The sequence below is a fragment of the Phacochoerus africanus genome, chromosome 3 (genome assembly GCF_016906955.1).
Source record: "Phacochoerus africanus isolate WHEZ1 chromosome 3, ROS_Pafr_v1, whole genome shotgun sequence".
Classification (NCBI taxonomy): Eukaryota; Metazoa; Chordata; class Mammalia; order Artiodactyla; family Suidae; genus Phacochoerus; species Phacochoerus africanus.
Window position 1 is genome coordinate 19220018 of NC_062546.1, and position 20641 is coordinate 19240658.

Genomic DNA, 20641 nt, shown 5'->3' on the forward strand with positions numbered 1-20641 from the left:
TTGCAGTATTTCAAAACTAAGAGAAAATGCGTCCTAAAACAATTGGTATTTTGCCGAATAATTCTCAACTGTGGGGAAAGAGCCAAAGGCGCACTTCATTAGCTGGAACAACTTATTCGGGCTTAATTTGTTTCTAAGAGACACACAGTGGAAAAATCCAGAAGCAGCATAGTAGTAGGGAAGAGTGTTAGGAAATTAATGAAAAGGGCCCTTCTATTGCTGCCTTGGAAAGATGGTATCAAAGTTGCTGTAGAGGACAGAGCTAGTATGTAATGATAAACATATTAACCAAGTTGGTTTGGTGACCTTGATACATGGCGCAGTGCTTGCTCTGTACAGTGCTTCGTAGCAGGAAAACATTGTATGGAAAACAGGGTAATTTTTTAGGAGAAAATGGTCCCCATTTTTTTTTTTCTCGTTTTAAGTGAGATTTCAGACTAGAGTAGTGGCATGATGGGAGTGAATTTTTTCTTTTGTAAGATAACATCAAAAATTACAAAAGTAACTCATGTTTAAGGCAGAAAACTAGACTAAGAAAAGCATAAGAAAAAACCATGATCCTACAAATTATAGTAAACCATGGCTTATTATTTATCCCCTTAGTTTTTGTTCCCATATGTATTTTTTTCTTACAGAAATGCTACTGTACTATAAGATTGTTTTATTGTCTGCTTTTTTACAGTTGTACATAGATTATGAGAGCTGTGTCTTGTTTTTAATTTATTTATTTTTTTGTCTTTTTGCTATTTCTTTGGGCCGCTCCCGCGGCATATGGAGGTTCCCACGCTAGGGGTCCAATTGGAGCTGTAGCCACTGGCCGATGCCAGAGCCACAGCAACGCGGGATCCGAGCCGCGTCTGCAACCTACACCACAGCTCTGGGCAACGCCGGATCCTTAACCCACTGAGCAAGGGAAGGGACCGAACCCGCAACCTCATGGTTCCTAGTCGGATTCGTTAACCACTGCTCCATGACGGGAACGCCTGTGTCTTGTTTTTATAAGAATTCATTACTTTTCTGATCCATTAAAAAAAAAAAAGTTTAGATCCTTTGCTTAGAGCGCTCCAATGGCTTCTCAGCTAAAAGTGACATCTTCCTTGCCGTGGCCTACAAGGCTCCCTCCCTGTCTTCACTTCCAGCCTTGCGGGACAGATCTCTTTGCTGCCCCTTAAAAATTCCAAACATACACCATCCTCATTGCCTTTGCATTTGCTGTTGTGTCTGCTTGGAACTCTGTTCCTTGGATACCATGGTTCTTGCCTCAGGTCTCTATTCAGATGTAACCCTATAAGGCTTTTCACTGACCACTCTGTGTAAGATACACCCCATTCCCCTGTCCTCCTTAACTAACTTTTCTTTAGAGCACTCACCAGCACTTGGTAAATCCATATTTATTTGTTGGTTTATTGTTTCTTTCCCATTAGTCTTGAAGTGTGAGGCTTTTCTCATTGATGTATCTTTAGGGCCCAGAACAGCACCTGACACATTATGGGCACTTAATCAATCTTTGTGGAATGACCAAATGACTGAATGCTCATTATGCATCCATTCCTGCTCCCTTCCTGCTAGCCTTGTAGGCTTTTAGGTAGCTAGATCACGATGTGGGATAACAGTGCTGTAAAAGTCAGGATAGTCCTCTCCTTTATATATCTGAGAAGAATTTACAAAGTGAGGCTTATGATCTTAAAAAAAAATTATAGTCTTGGTTTAACTTGAACAGTGAGGGAAGGAACACTTTTGGCAAATGTTACTGACTTTACTCCTTATGCACTATCCCTTGTGTTATATTGGAAATCCTTGAAACATAGAAAGTATCCCAGTTGTGTTTACAGCTATGATTCAATTTGGTAGTTCTTAGTGATAGTATTAGCCTCAAGAGCATAGTGAATTTTTTTATGTCAACAGATATGCAGAGATATAATTACAATTTTAATGCATTTTCGTTTGAGGAGTAGCTGTTCTATTTACTTAATTTCCTGGCAATTTTATCCTTTTCAACTCTCTGCTTATCAGTTATTGGATGGCCTAGCAGGTAACTTAGGTTTTTGGGGTTTTTTTTAACATTTTAAAATAAATCCTTGCTCTCTTGAGCGTTTTACAACTCTCACATGACTCCTGAACTGTTTGAAAGTACGTTTCATTTTCCAGGATGGAATGATATCTGTAGTAAAACATATAATTGCATGTTCATTATAAGGAAGGAAGAATTTGTATACTGGGGTAGAATTTTTGCAGAGCGAATATAGTGTGAGTGTAAGCTTTTTAGAGGCTTGAATTTCAAGTAGGCAACTTTTAATTTTAGGGAGTTTTTGAAAAAGAATCCTTGCTTTTTGCTCTAAAGGAAAAGAATTCCTTTGAACACAATCCAGACCTTCAAAAACTTTTTTCTTATGGCCCAAATATATGAGAACTTGGGGAAAAGTCCTAAATGAAAATCTGTATTCTTTTAACAGCCTAAAGGGAATGTGTTAAAAATTCATTTTTATTCGTTCCACAGGCAGTTATCGGAGCTTGTGGTTGGGGCCACAGTTCTGTGTGTTTTTCTATGGGCTATATCACCACATTTAGTTTTAGATTACTGACCTGATTTGTCATTATTTCTTCTCTTTTCTTGCTTGGCTACTTCCCTTCTCTCATCTTACTCTCTTCCTAAATGGTCTCTTCCATTCCCAGGACTTGATTACCCTCTGGATGCAGATAACTTCCCTGGTTACACCTCTCTCCAGGACTTTTCTTTGGTTCTAGGCTTGGATTTTAATTTTTTAATTTTTATTTTTAATTTATTTTTTGACTGTGCCCATGGCATTTGGAAGCTCCCAAGCTAGGGGTGGAAACCGTGCCATAGCAGTGACCTGAACCACAGCAGTGACAATGCCAGATCCTTAACCACTAGGCCACCAGGGAACTCCTAAAGCTTCATTTTTAATTTATTTTTATTTATTTATTTATTTGTCTTTTTTTGCCTTTTCTAGGGCCACACCTGCGGCATATGGAGGTTCCCAGGCTAGGGGTCTAATTGGAGCTGTAGCTGCCAGCCTACGCCAGAGCCACAGCAATTCGGGATCCAAGCCGAGTCTGCAACCTACACCACAGCTCACAGCAACACCAGATCCTTAACCCACTGAGCAAGGCCAGGGATTGAACCCACAGCCTCATGGTTCTTAGATTCGTTAACCACTGAGCCACGATGGGAACTCCTAAAGCTGCATTTTTTAGCTCTCACCTTCCTGCTATCTCTATCTGCAGGCTCACAGTGATTTCAAATTTCACATGTCCAAAATTGATCACTCAAACTTCCAGCTTTGTATTCCTCAATCCTGACCCTTTTCCCTCCCCACTCCACCCTTCCCTGTCTCAATGGCATTATTGTCCATTCATTGTTTAGCCAGAGACCTGAAAGTCAACCTTGATTTTTCCTGATTCCTCACCCCCTATCCAGACCATCAGCATGGCCTGTTGGCCTGGCCTCCAGGGTACTTCAAAGCCTTTCTTCCTTGCATCCTTCTAATCCAGCCACCATCCTCTCTCAGCTGGATGACTGTCCCTGCCTGTTACCTGGTCTCCCAGCGTCCACCGCTACCTTCTTTAACCCTTTCTCCCCACAGCAGCCAGTGCGCCTACCAGACCACCCACCCACCCCTGCCCACTTTGCAGCTTCCCACTGCCTCGGACCCACATCCACAGTTACTCAGGTGCTGGCTTCTGCCTCCCTCCCGTCCTCTGCTCCCCACTCACCTTGCTCCTGCCAGGTGGGAGCACGGTTGGTTCCTTACAAAGCCAAGTTCTTCTTCTCTTCAGTACAGCCCTTCCCTCTGCCTGACACTCTTCTCCCAACTCTTCCAGTAGAAGGTCCTTCTCCAACATCTGGTCTCAGCTAAAATGTCCCTCCTCAGAGGGGTCCCTTCCCTGATCACCCCTTTGTGGTAGCTTCCCATTGTACCCCACTCAGTACATGTACATTTCCTGCTTAGCACTTCACCAAAATTCAAGGTATTTCATTAACATCTTGGTTTTCATCATACAGTCTACTGGGGAACTATCATCTTCTTTCCTAGTAGACTGCAAGATCAAGAAGACAGCCTTGGCCTGTTTATGGTCCAGTCCTGGCCCAGCGCTCTGCCTAGACTCCACTAGGTGCAGGTCCCCAGTACTTTTTGGATAATAATAATTATTATAATTAACCTCTTTTGAGCCTATGTGCCAGGTCCATGGCTATGTGTGTTTACACTTTAAATCTCTTGGAGAACCTATTAAGGGGTGATGGTTAATACATTATCATTTGTCTTTGTTATTTTGAGACAATTGAGCTTCAAGAAGTAATTTTTTTTTTTTTGGTCTTTTCTAGGGCTGCACCTGTGGCATATGGAGGTTCTCGGGCTAGGGGTCTAATCAGAGCTGTAGCCGCTGACCTATAGCACAGCCATAGCAACATGGGATCCGAGCTGCATCTGCAATCTACACCACAGCTCACGGCAATGCCGGATCCTTAACCCACTGAGTGAGGCCAGGGATCAAATCCGCAACTGTATGGTTCCTAGTCGGATTCGTTAACCACTGAGGCATGATGGGAACTCCCTCAAGAAGTAATTTTTAAACTTACGCATCTAAGAAAATGGTAGAGCTAGAATTTGGATTTATATGATCTGACTGTAGAATATTCCCTTTTACTCATTACTGCCTTCTGATACGAATGTAGGAATAGCTGAATGAATGTGGAATATGCTATAATGTTAATATCGGATAGTTCCTCATGTTTATGCTTCTGAGCATATGCTGGAGTATAAAAAACAGTGCTTGGATTAGGCTGGTGCATTTCCTGTGAAGTTTCTGTTAATAACCACTATACCAAAGCACATAGATTAGTGTGCTTTTGGGCTCGGTGTTTTAATTTTACCTCTGCCACTTTCTGGCTGCAAGCCCTTGGGCAAATTCTTTAACATGTCTAAATCTGTTTTTTCCCCCCCGTAAATGGAGAAAAATAATAATTCTTATCTCAGAGGGTCATTGTGAGTAGCATAATTGTATACAAAAAATAGTGACTGTTAGCTATCAATGTTATAAGGAGAAAAAAAAAAAATGTTAGGAAAAGCCCTTTAGTTCCATCAACAAACTAGAGCTTAGTTTGTTGTTAAGAGTAGAAGATACTCTGTGGCTCAGTGGGTTAAGGGCCCAATGCTGTCTCTATGAGGATGGGGTTTGATCTCTGGCCTTGCTCAGTAGGTTAAGGATCCAGCATTGCCACAAACTGCAGCATAGGTCACAGATGCAGATTGGATCTGGTTTTGCCCTGGTTGTGGCTGGGGTGGCAGCTGCTGCTCTGATTTGACCCCTAGCCTCGGAACCTCCATATCCTGCTGGTGTGGCCATAAAAAGGGAAAAAGGGGGAAAAAAAGAGTGAATGATAGACCGTAACTAATATTATTGTTTCACTGACTCTGGTTTTGAGTTTATAAAAATTATCAGAGAATTAACTCTTTGGCTTGGGATTTATAATCATTCTATTGATAAATGGCAACTTTATGTTTGTTTTTAAACTTGTTAAATGCTTATACGTAAGATAGCTTTGTTTTCCTCTTCATTTTAAACTACTCCCAATCTTAAGAAGATTCTTAGGGTAGAGTGATCTTTTGAGAGATGAGGGGTTTTTTTTGTTTGTTTGTTTGTTTGTTTGTTTTTTGCCTGCTTACTGCAAAGGTACTCACCACCATTACTGCTTACTTCAGTAATGATTATCACCACAGAGCGATCCTCAAATAACCAAGCAAACGCCAGGCCCAGTGTGGGCACGGATAGGCTTGGCAGCCTTCACGGTGGAATATCTGCGCACAGTTGGATTTTCTTTTGGGATGGTTTATGAGCAAGTACTAGTCTGGTCACTTCCATCATTTCTGTGAAATAGAGGGTGAGGTTGTCTGCTAAGAGTAAGTGGGAAGAGGTCAGAGAGAAAATAAGATTTCACATGCAGTGTGGTCAGGAAGAGGAAGGGTGAATTTGGGGCAGTGACTGTGACCTCTTGGCAGTCTGCAGGGCTCTGTTGAGGTGGGAGACCAGGGATTGAACAGCACGCCAGGAGCCTTCAGCTCTCTGGCTTTAGGTGCTAAGAAGGCATGTGGTTAGGCTGAGCCAGGGTCGCGGTGTGCTGAGGGTGAGCAGCAGGAGGACAGCGGAGCAGAGGAACTGATGGTATTGGCCAGGGAGTGATTAACATGAGTGGTTGGGCTTGGAGGAGAAGGGGACCAGAGGTGTTGATGAAATCAAGCAATGGTGTGCTGGAGCGATGGAGTGGTAGGAGGATGTGGTTAGGGTTTTTTTTTTTTTTTTTTTTTTCCTTTTTTGGCTACCCTACAGCATATGGAGTTTATGGGCCAGGGATGGGATCCGAGCCGCATTTGTGACCTAAGCTGCAGCTGTGGAAATGCCAGATCCTTAATCCACTGTGCAGGCTGGGGATCAAACCTGTGTCCCAGTGCTTCCAGGACACCATCGATCCCTTTATGCCACAGTGGGAACTGGAGGATGTGGTTAGGGAGGTACATGTGAGTGAAAGATTTCAGATCTGGGGCAGTTAATTACTGGACATGACAGGCTCCACAGACGTATGTGGCTGAAGTGAAGCAAACTCGTGAAGATGAGTGAAGTCAAGGAGGTCAGGAGCAGACTGGAGTGTTGTCTGGGTCATCCATGTGGTTATCCAAGCCATCAAAAGGATGGCAGGACATTTGGGGTGGAGAGAAGGAAGGTGTGCCAAGTCTTTGGTGAATGATGTACCAGCAGTGAAAGGAGGTGTGATGGCCAACCTACAGGAATCTCCGAAGGTCAGAGTATTTTTGCCCGAGGGCAGTGGAAGAGCAGTGCCCTGGAAGCTTTTTTGCTTGCAACGTCTCTTTGGAAGAAATTGGCTTTGGGCCAGGTTCACTATGCTTCTGAAGGAATCCCAATTCCAAGAGGGCAGCATGGATGACATGTAGTATTGGAAATCTTCTGAGGGTCTATGGTAAGAATATAGATTCCAGGGCTCCACCCCAGTCCACTGAATTAGAATTTCTAGGAGAGAGGACTGAGAATGTGTATTTTAACACCCCCCCCCCCAAATTCTTTAGAATTAGGGAGGTTTGGGAGTGCGGCTATAGTGGATAAGAACATAGGGTCTGGAGGCCGACTGCCTGGGTCTGAAGTGAGGCTGGTGACTCTTGAGAGCTTGCCTTTCTGAGTCTGTCTGACTTCAGAAGCTCTGAATTAAAAGACCCTCCATTAGAGGCAAACACCCTGATGAAAGCAAGGAGAGATTGCTGGTGATGACAGAGACAAAAATGCTCTACAGAATAATTCAAAGTACAGCGATATGGGGACATTCATAGAGGAAACAGACTTGTTTGCCCCAGTGGTCTCTGAATACATTAATCACAATTACTTTTCTGGTCATCAGGAATGGGTCAAATTATATCTTGGTTAGCTCAGAAAGGTGGAGAAGGAAATAATACAATTTAATTTATAAGCTTGCATGTTTTAGTGCTTTGATTATGAGTAAAATTACCTTATGTGACACAGCTCTGTCTCTGAAGATACTGGATTAAAAAACCTTTTACTCTGTGACAAGCCAGAGATACGAGCAGTTATTATCCTGGAGGGGCTGCGTACATGACCAGATGCTTAATGCCATGATACCAGCAGCCCCACCACCCCATTCTCCCTATTTTCATGAAGAAAATTCTGTTCCTTTCCATGACAAGGAAGAGGAATCCAAAAAGAGATTAGCTGCTGGGGAGGGAACTTGGAGGTTGCCATGCTTGTGTGACTGCTTGTCTGACCCTGTTGTAAGGAGGGCTTGAGTTTAAATTGAGTGTTTAGAATATTAAACTATACTTACTGCCTGGTTTGTCAAGCCCAGACACTACCGCTATGGGAAAACAACATTGTCAGCCCTGCTAGAAGTGGCTGCTTTAGGACCTTCAGCTAAAACTTGGGTGGCTCTATCATGTGCTGTATTTCTTAATTCCTTGTAGCACTGTCGGTACTGAGGAGACTGGCTTTCAAACTGATGAACTGGGTGCCAGACATGGCACAGCATCTTGGCTATATCCCTGCCACTTAGCGCCTTCCACGTGGTCTCATCTCCCTGGTGAACTGCAGGCAGCCATTTCAATGCACATTTTGAGATTTAGAAAGTGTGGCAATGGAGGTTTAGCAATGCCAGCTCCACCAGAACTTTCTGTTTGCAAGTTGAGATTTTTAAAAAGTAATATCCTTAAAAAAAATAAAACAGGAATTGAGAGTATTTTTCTCTTGTAGAAAAACATTTTCTTCTAAAGCTGAGAAATACTGAACAGAGGCCAAAGAAGATTTTTAATGATACTACCATGCTATCTAGTATCACACTTTCCTACCCTCCAGAGCCTTGAAGCCTCTGCAGTGTCATGGTGTCATTTATAGTGTCTGAATTACTAGGAGTATTCAGCCTGTGAAGTGTATGCTTGCTTTGAACTAGGCACCTTGGGGTTGAAAAAAAAAGGTCTCTGGTTTCAAGGAACTTACTTTTTCTTAAGTTATATGAGGTTGCATTTAAATCTCTAACCTCAGAGTTCCTGCTGTGGCACAGTGGGTTGATCCCTGGCCCTGCATAGTGGTTTAAGGATCTGGCATTGTTGCAGCTTTGGCGTAGGTCGAAGCTCCGGCTCAGATTTGATCCCTGGCCTGGGAATTTCCATATGCCTCAGGTGTGGCTGAAAAAGAAAAAAAAAAAAAAAAAAACCTCTAACCTCAAGCAGACCATGCAGTGTGCTGTGAAGGAGGTATAATCAAAATGTGGGATTATAGATAAAAAGAGAGCTTATTTCTGGTTTGGGTGGAAGTGGCAAGAGGGAATATTTGTAATCAGTCTGGATCTTGAAGGTTAGGTAGAGTTTTAAACTTTTTTTTTTTAATTCTCTGTTTACTATGGTATCATTTAATTTAGCAAAACTATAGAGATATTTTGGTGCCTAATGAATTAGCTTTTGGTTATCCAAATGACTCACTCATCCTGAATGCCTCAGGCTATAATTGTTTTGGATAACTTATGTCTCTGTAACATATGAAGTACTAAGGAATGTATGGTAGAGAAGGGCTTTTATGGAAGCCCTTAAAGATAATCTTGGGATCATAGCAGACATCTCAAATCCCCAAGGAAATGGAAACACAGTGCTGTGGCGGTGAATAGAAAACCAGACTGGTAGGGGAAGGCATAGGTCTGGGTGTGTGGTTTAGGCTCTGGGGGAGGATGGAGCCCTGAGTGATACTGGTGAGGACTTGGTGGGAAAGGAGAAGTCGGCCCATTAGGAGTCACTGTCTCGTTTCTGAGTATCCTTCTCGGGAAAGGTGGGCAGGGAGGGTTGGAGAGCCCTGTAGGCTGGGAACTTAATGAATCCAAGGCGGCCAGCTCCTCCTGGTTCTCCCCTGCTCTAGTGTGGCTGAGCACACCGTGTTTTCCCGGAAGGCTGTGAAGCCATGCCCAGAATTCCTTTTCCTGCCCTGAGCCTCTGTGGTCCTTGTTGCTGGGCTTGTCCTGCCTCAGACCTGTGTCGTCCTGCCACAGCGTGGATTCTGTCTTGTTGATGTGTATCCCTCTGTGTGAATCCTCACTCCTTTAGCAAGCCCTCTTCTTGCTATGCTGAGTTAGTGATGGCTGAGCTGTTGTACCAGCCTTGCAAATGGTTATATTATGCCCGAGACTTTGCAGTTTTTACTTTCCCATGTGAAGCCTCCATTTTCTGTCTTCCACTTCCTCCATCAAGCCAACATTTAATTTTCTAGGAAGCTGGAAAAATATACAATCCTGGGGCCCTGGCTCAGAATTCTGATCCCCTTGGGAATCAACATATACAGGTTTGATAAGATAATGTTTTCTTTTTTGTTTATTCCTAATAATGCCGATAACATCTTAAAAGCCAAGGTATTTGGCAATACCATATGCCCCATTCTGCCATGCAGGTGACTAAAGTAACTCTAAGAAAATGAATTCAGTTGCTCACCAATAATGTACTTATTGTGTGTCTGCTGTGTGTCAGGTACTGTGCTAGACACCAGTGGGGAGCAAGTCAGACATGGCCTCTTTCTCTGGCCTCATGCCACGGACAGTCTGGTGGCTCCATGGCCAGGAGGCCATGATAGATTTGCAAATTCACGGTAAGCCCGGGGCAGGAAGGCCCTGTGTTTAGTCCTGCTTTTGCCTTTTATCAGTTACACGACCTTAGGTGTTTGCATCTCTTCTATCAACTGGAATAAACCTTTTAAAAAGGTTTTGTAGCACTTAAATGACAGTACCTCAATAAGAGTTTTAAAAAGGTTAAATTACTGTATATGCAAATATAGGTGGAATAAATCAGCCCCTGCCTCAATCAATAGAAATAGCTAGTGGGGGTTTTCCACTACTCTGTGGCTTCAGAGAATCACTAAAATCAGTATTTGGACTATGTGTTATTAATATTTCACTGATTCTAATGTTTATTAATAATAAATAAGAAAACCAGGAGTTCCTGTCATGGTGCAGCAGAAACGAATCTGACTAGGAATCATGAGGTTGAGGATTCTATCCCTGGCCTCACTCAGTGGGTTAAGGATCCGGCGTTGCCGTGAGCTGTGGTGTAGCTCGCAGGCATGGCTCGGATCTGGCATTGCTGTGGCTGTGGTGTAGGCCGGTGGCTACAGCTCCAATTAGACCCCTAGCCTGGGAACCTCCATATGCTGCAAATGTGGCCATCAAAAGACAAAAAAAAAAAGAAAGAATGAAAACCAGCTCTTTTTTGGTACCTGGGGTTAATATAGGCTACTTAGTCAACCCTAAGGAACTGTACATTTAATACGTATTGGCATTATTTCAGAAAGCAGTGCTTCTAGATATTTATTATATGACCAGAAATTTATTATTACTATGATAGTGCTAATAATCTAATATATACTATGGAATTATAGTACAGTAAGAAAAAAATGTATTTGAATAGTAATTATAAAATAAAAAGTATCCTTTGTAAGTAGAAGCTGTTTTTGGTTTTTGCAGAGTTTGGTAAATAGTTTTGACCTGCGTGGGTCCTCTTTGGTTCTGACCTTCTGTTGTTTTTATGGTCCCCCCTACCTGCTTATCACAGAAAAACTAAGACCTTCCATTGTAGCAATGTAGACAAGACCCTTAGTCTTTCTGAGCCTCAATTTACTCATAAAATGTGGCCTTTTTCTTGGCCATGCCAACTTCACAGGGTTATTGAGACATTCCTGTTGGAGTGGATGTGAAGTTTCCCATTCAGTTGTAGGTCAGGTAATTCTGGCCAATGAATGCCCCAGAAGGGCTGTTTTGGTTTACAGCACAGCCCTTGTTCAAGTTTCCTGATTCTTCCTTATCATAATTCAGTGCCCTCTACATCCTTTTGTCCCATTCTCATTTAGTAGCATTTCTCTTTATACCTAGTAGGCCATTAGCCAATGTTTATTGAGTTCTGCTGTGTGTTAGGCATTGTGTAGCATACTGTGGATGCAGAGGTGAGAAGACTAGACCCTGATTCCAGAGTGCCTGTTTGAGTCCAAGACTGCAGGTCAGCTCTTGCCTGCATTTCTAGCCTGCTGGTCCTCTCTACAGATTTCGGAGTTGCCATCCCCTATAATCATGTGAACCAGTTCCTTAAAATAAATCTCTTAATTTACGTTTGCGTACACACACACACACACAAACACACACACACACCCTATTGGTTCAGTTTCTCTGGAAAACCCAAACTGATATGGTACTCAACAATGCTTGTCATTATCAGTGTAGGAAGAGGAGGAGCAAGTGTGGTAAAAGCAAACTGCATAGTGTGGCTTTAGCCACACTGAATTTGAGGTGCCCATGGAATCCACATGGAGATATGGCAGGTAGATGTAGCCAGGGTGTGGAGCGCTCACATGAGTGGTCTGGACTGCAGATATATAGGTTTGGAAGTCACCCATATGTAGCTGTCAATTACAGTTGTGTTTGTGGATGATTTCAAACAGAGTAGAGCTTGTTTCGTTTTGTTTTTTGTTTTTGTCTTTTCAGGGCTGCACCCAAGGCACATGGAGGTTTCCAGGCTAAGAGTCTAATCGGAGCTGCAGCTGCTGGCCTACACCACAGCCACAGCAACTCAGGATCCGAGCTGCATCTGCAACCTACACCACAGCTCACGGCAACACCGGATCCTTAACCCACTGAGTGAGGCCAGGGGTCGAACCTGCAACCTCATGGTTCCTAATCAGATTCATTTCTGCTGCGCCATGATGGAAACTCAAAACAGAGTAGAGCTTGTAAGGTAAGAGGAGGATTCCAGATGGAACCCTAGGAAACACTAACATTTAGGGGAGAGGTAGAGGAAGAGGAGCCAGTAAAGGAAACCAAGAAGGAGTAGATGGAGAAGAAGGTCAGGAGAGAGCAGGTCTTGTCGATCAAGGTGGGGGAGAATTTCAAGAAGGAGGGAGTGCAGTGCTATCAAGTGCCATAAAATCATCGAGAGAAATGTCGGCACCTGTCCACTGAACCTCACTCTTAGGAGGTGTCATTAGCAGTGACTGTTTCAGGGAAGTGCCCATCGTGGCTCAGCGGTTCATGAACCCCACTAGTGTCCATGAGGATGTGGGTTTGATCCCTGGCCTCGCTCAGTGATCCGGCATTGCTGTGAGCTGTGGTGTAGGTTGCAGATGTGGCTTAGATCCCATGTTGCTCTGGCTGTGGCCTAGGCCAGCAGCTGTAGCTCCAGTTCAGCCCCTAGCCTGGGGACCTCCATATGCCTCAGGTGCAGCCCTAAAAAGCAAAAAAAAAAAAAAAAAGGAAAGGACTGTCTCAGCGTCATAATTCATCACCCAGGGTGATGACCCAGGCTGATAAAGTGGAGATGCCTGTTTTCTGCTGCCACTTTGAGGAGCTCAGTTAGAAAGTCTGAGGAGAAGGAGCAGTGGGCTTCCTGAGGAAAGGATGATTTTAGGATGGGCAGGGTTCTAGCATGTTCAGAGGCAGAAGAGACGGAGCTGGAGGAAAGGAAGAAGGCAGAGATTCAAGGGAGAGAAAGGATGACTGATTGATTAAGGTCTCCTCCATAGATAGAGGGACATGCACAGGGGTGGTTGTAGCATTACGGGGCGGGGGGCTGCCTCTTCCACTTGGCGTGGAAAGAGGAAGGGCCATTTGGGGATGCAGAGCTGTAGAAGCTGGGATGCTGGAAGTTTTGCCCTCATAAAAGCTTTTCTTTGTGAAGTAGACCTTGGGCAACAACTGACAGCCAAGGGAAGATGGTGAAGAGAGATGAAGGTTTAAAATTACTGCTGTGGGGCTTCAAAGTGGAGGCTGATTATTGTTCCCCTTCTCTACTGAATGAAAGTTACAGGCCACAGTCTGCCTTGAGCCAGTTCTGCCAGACTACCTGTCTTTTGTTTTATTCCAGCCCCCTTGTGTACTTCAGCCATGAGTATCTCTGTTGCAGCCGTAGAGTTTGGCTTTGACCCATGATGCTGCATGGGAAATGCCACTGCACTTGAGTCAGGAGTCCTGGGGTCCAGCATGGCTCCTCCATTGACTAGTGATGAGACCTTGGACATACTTTAACTTCTCTAAGTCTGCTTATTCATTTGCAAATGGTTAATTATAAGAATACCAATCATAAATGATGATAATGATGGTTGTTGGATGAGAAAACTTAATCTTCAAGTATTTTGAAGAGGATAAATAAGGAGCTGGTGTCATCAGGCCATGGGTAATCCTAGGTCCAGGTGCTTGTGTAGACTTTCCTCCTTACCACTGAAATCCTTTCTCCTTCTCTCCAGCTATCTAAATTCAGCCTATATTACATAGAGAAACAGTAGCTCCTGTAACAGATAAACTTTGCTGAAATCTCGGTGGCTTAAAACATTTTCATGCTCATTTCAAATCCAGTCAGCCATGGGGGTGGAGGGGGCCCAGACTGGTGACTGCCCTGTCTTCTTCACACCAGGGCAGGGTTCCCAGCTTGCCCTGGGTATCGGCGTCCAGGCAGCGGGGCTGGGGGGAGAAATTAGACGGTTGGGAGGCTTCAGTGCATCAGCCCTAGGATGGGAGCTGGTAACAAAGGCCAAAGGAGAGGTGGTTGAGAGGAGGCATTTACTGGATGGAAGATAAATTTGGGGTGTGTGGGTTTCAATGTGCACAGAAGGGTGGAGGGGGCTGAGAAGAGTGAGGCAGGACTGGTGGAACCTAGAGCAGAAGAGGCAGCAGGAAAGCATTGTACACTTGAAATGGGGGGCAAGGTGGTCCGATTTATAGTTTCAAACAACCACTCTGGCTGTTGCATGGAGAATGGGTGGAAAGGAGACCACAGGGTATATTGGATGCAGTGGGTGAGGGAAAAGGAGGAATTCAAGATGGGGGTGAGCCTGGAGCTCAGAGCAGATGTTCAGGCTGGCAAAGAAAATTTGATCCTGTGTTTCCTGTTAGCTCCCTCCCTGTTCTCAGGCAAGCTTCTGCGAGTAGCCTTATCCACAGTCTCTGCTTCCTCACCTCCTCAACTCAACTCTCTGTGCCCTGGTCACTGCCACTTCCCTGAAATGTCTCGGGCAAAGGGCACTCATGACCTTTTATGATTAGCCAAGTTCAGGCCTTTGACCCTTACCCGCTTTGACTTGCATCCAGTCACACTGTGAGCCATTCCTGCCTTGAAGTGCCCCTTAGCCCTGTGTCTCTCTGGCCCCTTTGTGGTCCCCAAGTCCTTAGGCCAGTACTGAAATGAAAGCATCACACAGGCTTCTGACCTTGGATTTGCTCTGTGCCTCTCAGAATAGAAGTATCCCTCTCCATTCGCATCTCGACAGTGCTTACTTGCCTTTCAGCTTCGTCTCAGGTGCTCCCTCCTCCAGGAAGCCGTCCCTGACTCCTCAGGTTGGGTTAGATGCCACTTCTCCTCCTTTCCATTTCTCCCGGAACATAAAGTGGATATGGTAGCACTTAGTGCCCTGCTCGTTTGTCTCCCCAGTCTAATAGTGCTGGAAGGATAGGATTACGACAAAATAGCCTGTGATCTAGGACACAGATTGCTTTATCCAGTTCAGGTGAAAGCCACACTTTATATCTACACCTGATTGTATGTCCTTTGTAGAACATTCATTTCTCACTGAGTCTGAGGGCCCTGAATTCTGGTATAATGTCTTCTGTGAACAGAAGGAATTCATTTAACTCAAAAGAATTAGTAATTGTCTCCATCTTCTGAAAGGAAAAAAATATGAGAATTTAAGAACATGAATTGCCTCAGGAGTTCCTGTCGTGGCTCAGTGGAAATGAATCTGACTAGCATCCATGAGGACGCAAGTTTGATCCCTGGCCTCGCTCAGTGGAAGTGAATCTGACTAGCATCCAAGAGGATGCAAGTTTGATCCCTGGCCTCGCTCAGTGGGTTAAGGATCCGGCATTGCTGTGAGCTGTTGTGTGGGCTGGTGGGTGCAGCTCCGATTCAGCCCCTAGCCTGGAAACCTCCATATGCTGCAAGTGTGGCCCGACAAAAAGACAAAAAAAAAAAAAAGTATCAACTGCTTCAGAAGCGCTTCCAAAGACCTGAATTGCCTGGTAACTTGGTTCTCCACTCCCTTGCTTCTACCCCTACACCTGTTTCTGGGTTTGACTTTACAGTTGCCTCCACGGTGATGAGCACTAAGGTTCTTCTGGGCTCAGTTGTGATTGCTTTTGATGGCAGCAAATGGGCAGAATGAAAGATAAGTTTCTGCCTTTATATCCTTCCCTCTTACTAGCCGGGAATGAAAGAGAAGAGATGGGTAGAGACAGAAAAGTATACACGTCACACATCTGGCATTTCAGTAAGATTCTTGGTGGTTAATGGCACTAAACTCTTATGTTTCTCTTTCTTTTTTTCTACCCTTTTGAATTCTTTCTTTTTGTCTTTCTCTCAGTTCCAAACCCACTTTATCTTTTTTGGCAGGTGGAACAAAGAAAAGAAAATGTTGAATCACTTTCTTCCCAGGGGCTTGATTTTTAGAATCTTAAAAAAAAAAAAAAAAAAATTCCTCCAGTGTTTAGTTTTCTGAGCTTAACAGAGCAAAAACAGAGCTGCCTTTGACTAAATGGAACTCTTAGCTTCATTACTTAAAATAATGCTGCAGGTTGTGCTGGTGCATTTTGGATGTAGTATTGAGCTCATTATTTTCTAAGAAAAAAAGCACTATGGGATTTTTTTTTTATTTTTAACTGTAGAATAAGACTGCGTAAGTAAATGTGGGTAATAATGGCCTGAGTTTGAGCTCCCATGTTACTCTCTCGAGGGGGTTTGCTGTTATCAGGATGAGAAATGCTGGCACACCTGAGCCCCACTCTATTGATTCCCACTTATGTTCATTTCTGGTGTCCAAACAAGGTACTAGAATTATAGATGCTCGGGTAGAAAGGGCATAGGGCTTTCCAATGTGCCCACTGGTGGGATGCCAGTCCCCTTCTTATGTGGGGGACCTCTCGGTTAGCCTGGGAACATTCCTCCTCATGGGAAGCAGTAATCTTTGACCCTTTGGATTTTCTTAGTGAGTCTTTTCACCACATACAGCGTGTCCAGTCCTCTAAGTATTTGGAGACAGCTCTCCTCCCTTTCATTGCCTGAGCCCTTCTCTGCAGATGGTGGATTTCTGGTTTTTTCACATGGAACCTCCTTCCTTATTCTACATGTTGTGATCCTAATAGAGCGTCCCAAGGTTTTGTTAGCTTTCTCCTGGTGGCTCAGTCTCTTGTTGAACTTACTCTCAGCTGAAACCCACCCTCGTGGAACCCACCTCTGAGTGGAGGTTCTAAAATGTCTATTTAATGGAGTATTTTTTATCTCTGTGGTCTTATGTAAGAGTAAAGCATTTTGTTACATTTGATAATGTTGTAATATACTTTGCCTTAAAAGAAAACAAAGGCTTTTAAGTCCTAGGGTGCAGGTAAAATGCCAGTAAGGCCATGGAATTTGATTTCTAGCCAGAGTAGGCTTGAGCAAGTTCACTTGGGTCCGATAATAAAGGCTGGCATTGACTGTGCCCTCACAGCATGCCAGCCACTGTGCCAGGGATTGTTACACGTATCATTTAGTTTTAATACTCAAAACAACCTTGGTTAATAATGATATCATTAACAGTAAATACTCTTATTGACCTCATCTTAATGATGAAGAAATGGAGTCTTAGAAAAGTTGGAACTTGCCACATGTGTCTCATATTGTAGTGTGACCCAGATCTTGAGCCCTTCTTGTGCCACTACCCTGCTTCTTTGATACCTTTTGGCTGGGTAAAGCTCTGTGTACAACTCCTTTCTCTTGTGCCTCATGTTTAGCATTCTGGTCTTCTTAATTATAAAGTAAATTAAAAAAAAAAAAGAATTGGGAGTTCCCTCGTGGCGCAGTGGGTTAAGGGTCTGGTGTAGCTGCTGTGGCTCAGATTGCTGCTGTGGTGAGGGTTTGACCCCTAGCCTAGGAACTTCTGCCTATGGTGGGTGTGGTCAAAAAAATAAGTAAAAAGAAAGAGTCGGATGATTCTTTGTAATTCACCAGGGCACCTAGAAGAGAGCTTTGCTGGGTGCTGACAGGAGAACTGAAGTCCTTAGTTCTGTTTCTCCAGACCCAAGAAAAAGAGATCAAACCTCTATGAGTTCTTTAGTCTTGGAATGACTAGGGCCACTTCAGCCCCCTTAAGTCCATCTTCAACCAGTAGAAGTCTAATACCATCATGGTGGGCCAGGGCTAAACCTTTGATTGGCCTTTGGGCAGCTGGCTGGCACAGACCAAATGGGAGAGGATGTCTATTATAGGTATACTGGCAGCCAGGATTGAGTACAGGTTTCTGATAGCTGGCTCAGTCGTGGTTCTGCTTTATACACTTAGCCTCTGTGAGCCTCAGTGTCTCCTTTCCTGGGAGTTGGGAGGAAGAGAAATGGTTGAGGTAGGGGGAGATGGCTACTCTGCATTCTTTTTCCACTCTCTCAGAGGCTACCATAGCCCTTTTTGGTGTAGGAGAGTCAGTTTCTATGCCTTATTTCCCAGTTCCACACTTGAGACAGAGGTGTGGTTGGAAGGATGGGTCTCTGGGAGGCTGCTGTTCCCCCTTTCTCAGTCCCTCAGAAATTGTTGGATTAGACACGATTTTAAACTTGGGGAAAAAACGGAACTCTTTACTGAGCCTAAAGATCAGTCTGCCTAGAACCTTCTCCCAGTTCACAGGGTCCCAAAGGTTTTAGAAACTATTGATTCCCCTGTGGTCAGAGGAGAGTGGCTCAGTTGAAGGACGACCTCAGACCTGTTGGGGGAGTACAGGCTGGTCTGGTCAGCCTGGTATCAGAATCGTCAGGTCTGCCTGTGTGTGCATCTCAGCCTGAGATGAACTCTGGAACTGCGCATTCTCCCTGTGATTCACAGTATAAAGGCTGTAGACAGGACTTTATCAGTCAGAGTCCCAACAGGAAAACCTGGTATACTCAATTTAGGATAATTATGGCAGAGTTAAAGAGGTGTGAATAGGATGTAGAGGAAGTCTCAAGGGACAGAGCAGGAACCTGGAGTTATGGTAGTGGAGTAATACACCCCTAGTTGCAGTGCAACAAGTGGTTGGAGTGGTTATCAGAAGTCAGAAGATTGTCATTTAGAAGAGGCCACCTTGAGGGCAGCAGTGACTTTTGATTGAGGGATACAGCCAGCAGAAGTAGAATATTCGAGGGAATTCTTATCGTGGCTCAGAGGTAACAAATTTACTAGTGTTCATGAGGATGTGGGTTCCATCCCTGGCCTTGCTCAGTGGGTTAAGGATCCGGTGTTGCCATGAGCTGTGGTGTGGGTCACAGACACGGCTCCAATCCCATGTTGCTGTAGCTGTAGTGTAGGCTGGCAGCTGCAACTCCGATTGGACCCCTAGCCTGGAAACTTCTGTATGCTGCAACTGCGGCCCTAATAAAAAGACAAAAAAGAAAAAAAGAAGTGGAATATTCAAATTCCTAACCACATCCCTTCCTCACCCTCACCCCCACTCTGTTCCCTTCCCCGACCTCTTTCTGGGACTCAGTGCTTAACAGACCCAATTAGAAGTCTAGGGCACCGGGGCTGTTGATGTGATCCACAAAGATCAGCCTGCAGGGGCAGGAACAAGGTAGAGAAGGGTAGAGAGTGCATCTGGAGAGGATTAGAAAGATATTAGACCCAAAGACCAGGCAGTTTCATAATGGACTGAACATGCATGTATGCATGCATGTGTGTGCGTGTGTGCATGTGTGTGTGTGTGTGTGTGTGCGCGAGCACGCGCACACGCTTGTGTAGGTGTAGTAGACGGTGGGGAAAAAAGACAAGATAAACATTCTTGAGCATCACTGTGCGCTAGGGACTTCCTCATGACCCAGTCGCCCTGTGGGGTAAGCAGAAATATATCTATGTTATAGATGTGGGAAACTTGAACCCAGCTCTCTTGGCCCTAAGTTGGCTCGGTCCTGGTGATCCCTGTAGTGACAGCTGGTAGCCAGATAGCCCTAACTTCTGACTTTCTCTGAACCCATCCCAGAAAGCCACAGTTCATGGCATTTCTGGGAGAACCAGGGGGAACTGTAAAAGAGCTGCTGTATATTTTTTTTCCTTCACATCTATGAACTTGAAGAGGAGGAAAAAAACTCAACTTGGCATGAACGATGTTAACTGAGATCAAATAAGGTGAAAAGCAAAATAGAATCCAGAAATTTAGTTTTGCTTTTACCCAAAGTTCACGGGCGGCTGCTGTACAAAGTCCTTTTTACTTGCCACAAAATGTTAAGCACTTTTCATAACATCGATCTCATTGTCTTTTACTTTTTGGTGGTTTATGAAAAAATAGCTTTATGAAAGATAACCATTAAGAATACAGCTGCAGCAGCTCAAGTGGTGGTGTAGGTTCGATTCCCAGCCCAGTGCAGTGGGTTAAAGGATCTGTCTTTGCCACGGCTGCAGCTCAGACTCAGTCCCTGGCCCAGGGAACTTCCTTATGATGTGGGTGTGGCCATTTAAAAAGAAAAAAGACAAAGGTCCACTTGAACATTAAGATCAAATTAGTGTCACTTGTGATTTTACTTTTTGCTAATGTACAAATTGTGACACTTATGAAATAAAATTATTTTGGTTCCTGATACATTCATTGTAAAATTATTTATTGGACAGTCAACGGTGAAACAAAATTTAAGTTAAAAAAAGAGGGATCCTAGTAACTTAGAAAATAAACTTTTTTTCTAGTTTTTATTATATGCGTGATAAATTTTGCATAGCTAGAATTGTGCAAGTTCATATTATTTTCTTGTCATTATGAACATTTTCCCATGTTGCTATATAATCTTCACATTTATTTATAATTTATCAGTTTACCTTAAACATTCTCCTGTTTGTTGGATATTATTTATTTCCCCTGCTTTACACCATAAAAAGATTGGCAGTTTTGTTGAACATTTTAAGTGGTTTCTTTATAAACATTGTTCACTTGAGGGAATGCCTGTCGTGTCTCAGTGGTAACACACCCAACTGGTATCCATGAGGATGCGGGTATAATCCCTGGCCTGGCTCAGTGGGTTAAGGATCTGGCGTTGCTGTGGCTATGGCATAGGCCAGCAGCTACAGCTCTGATTCAGCCCCTACAGCTCTGATATGCCATAGGTGCAACACTA

General features: G+C 44.0%; 1 protein-coding gene across 3 annotated transcripts in view; it reads left to right on the forward strand.

Moving 5' to 3' along the window:
• The window catches only part of ZHX3 (zinc fingers and homeoboxes 3), a 118976-nt gene that overhangs the window by 1351 nt on the left and 96984 nt on the right, over positions 1-20641 (forward strand). The window lies entirely within an intron of this gene.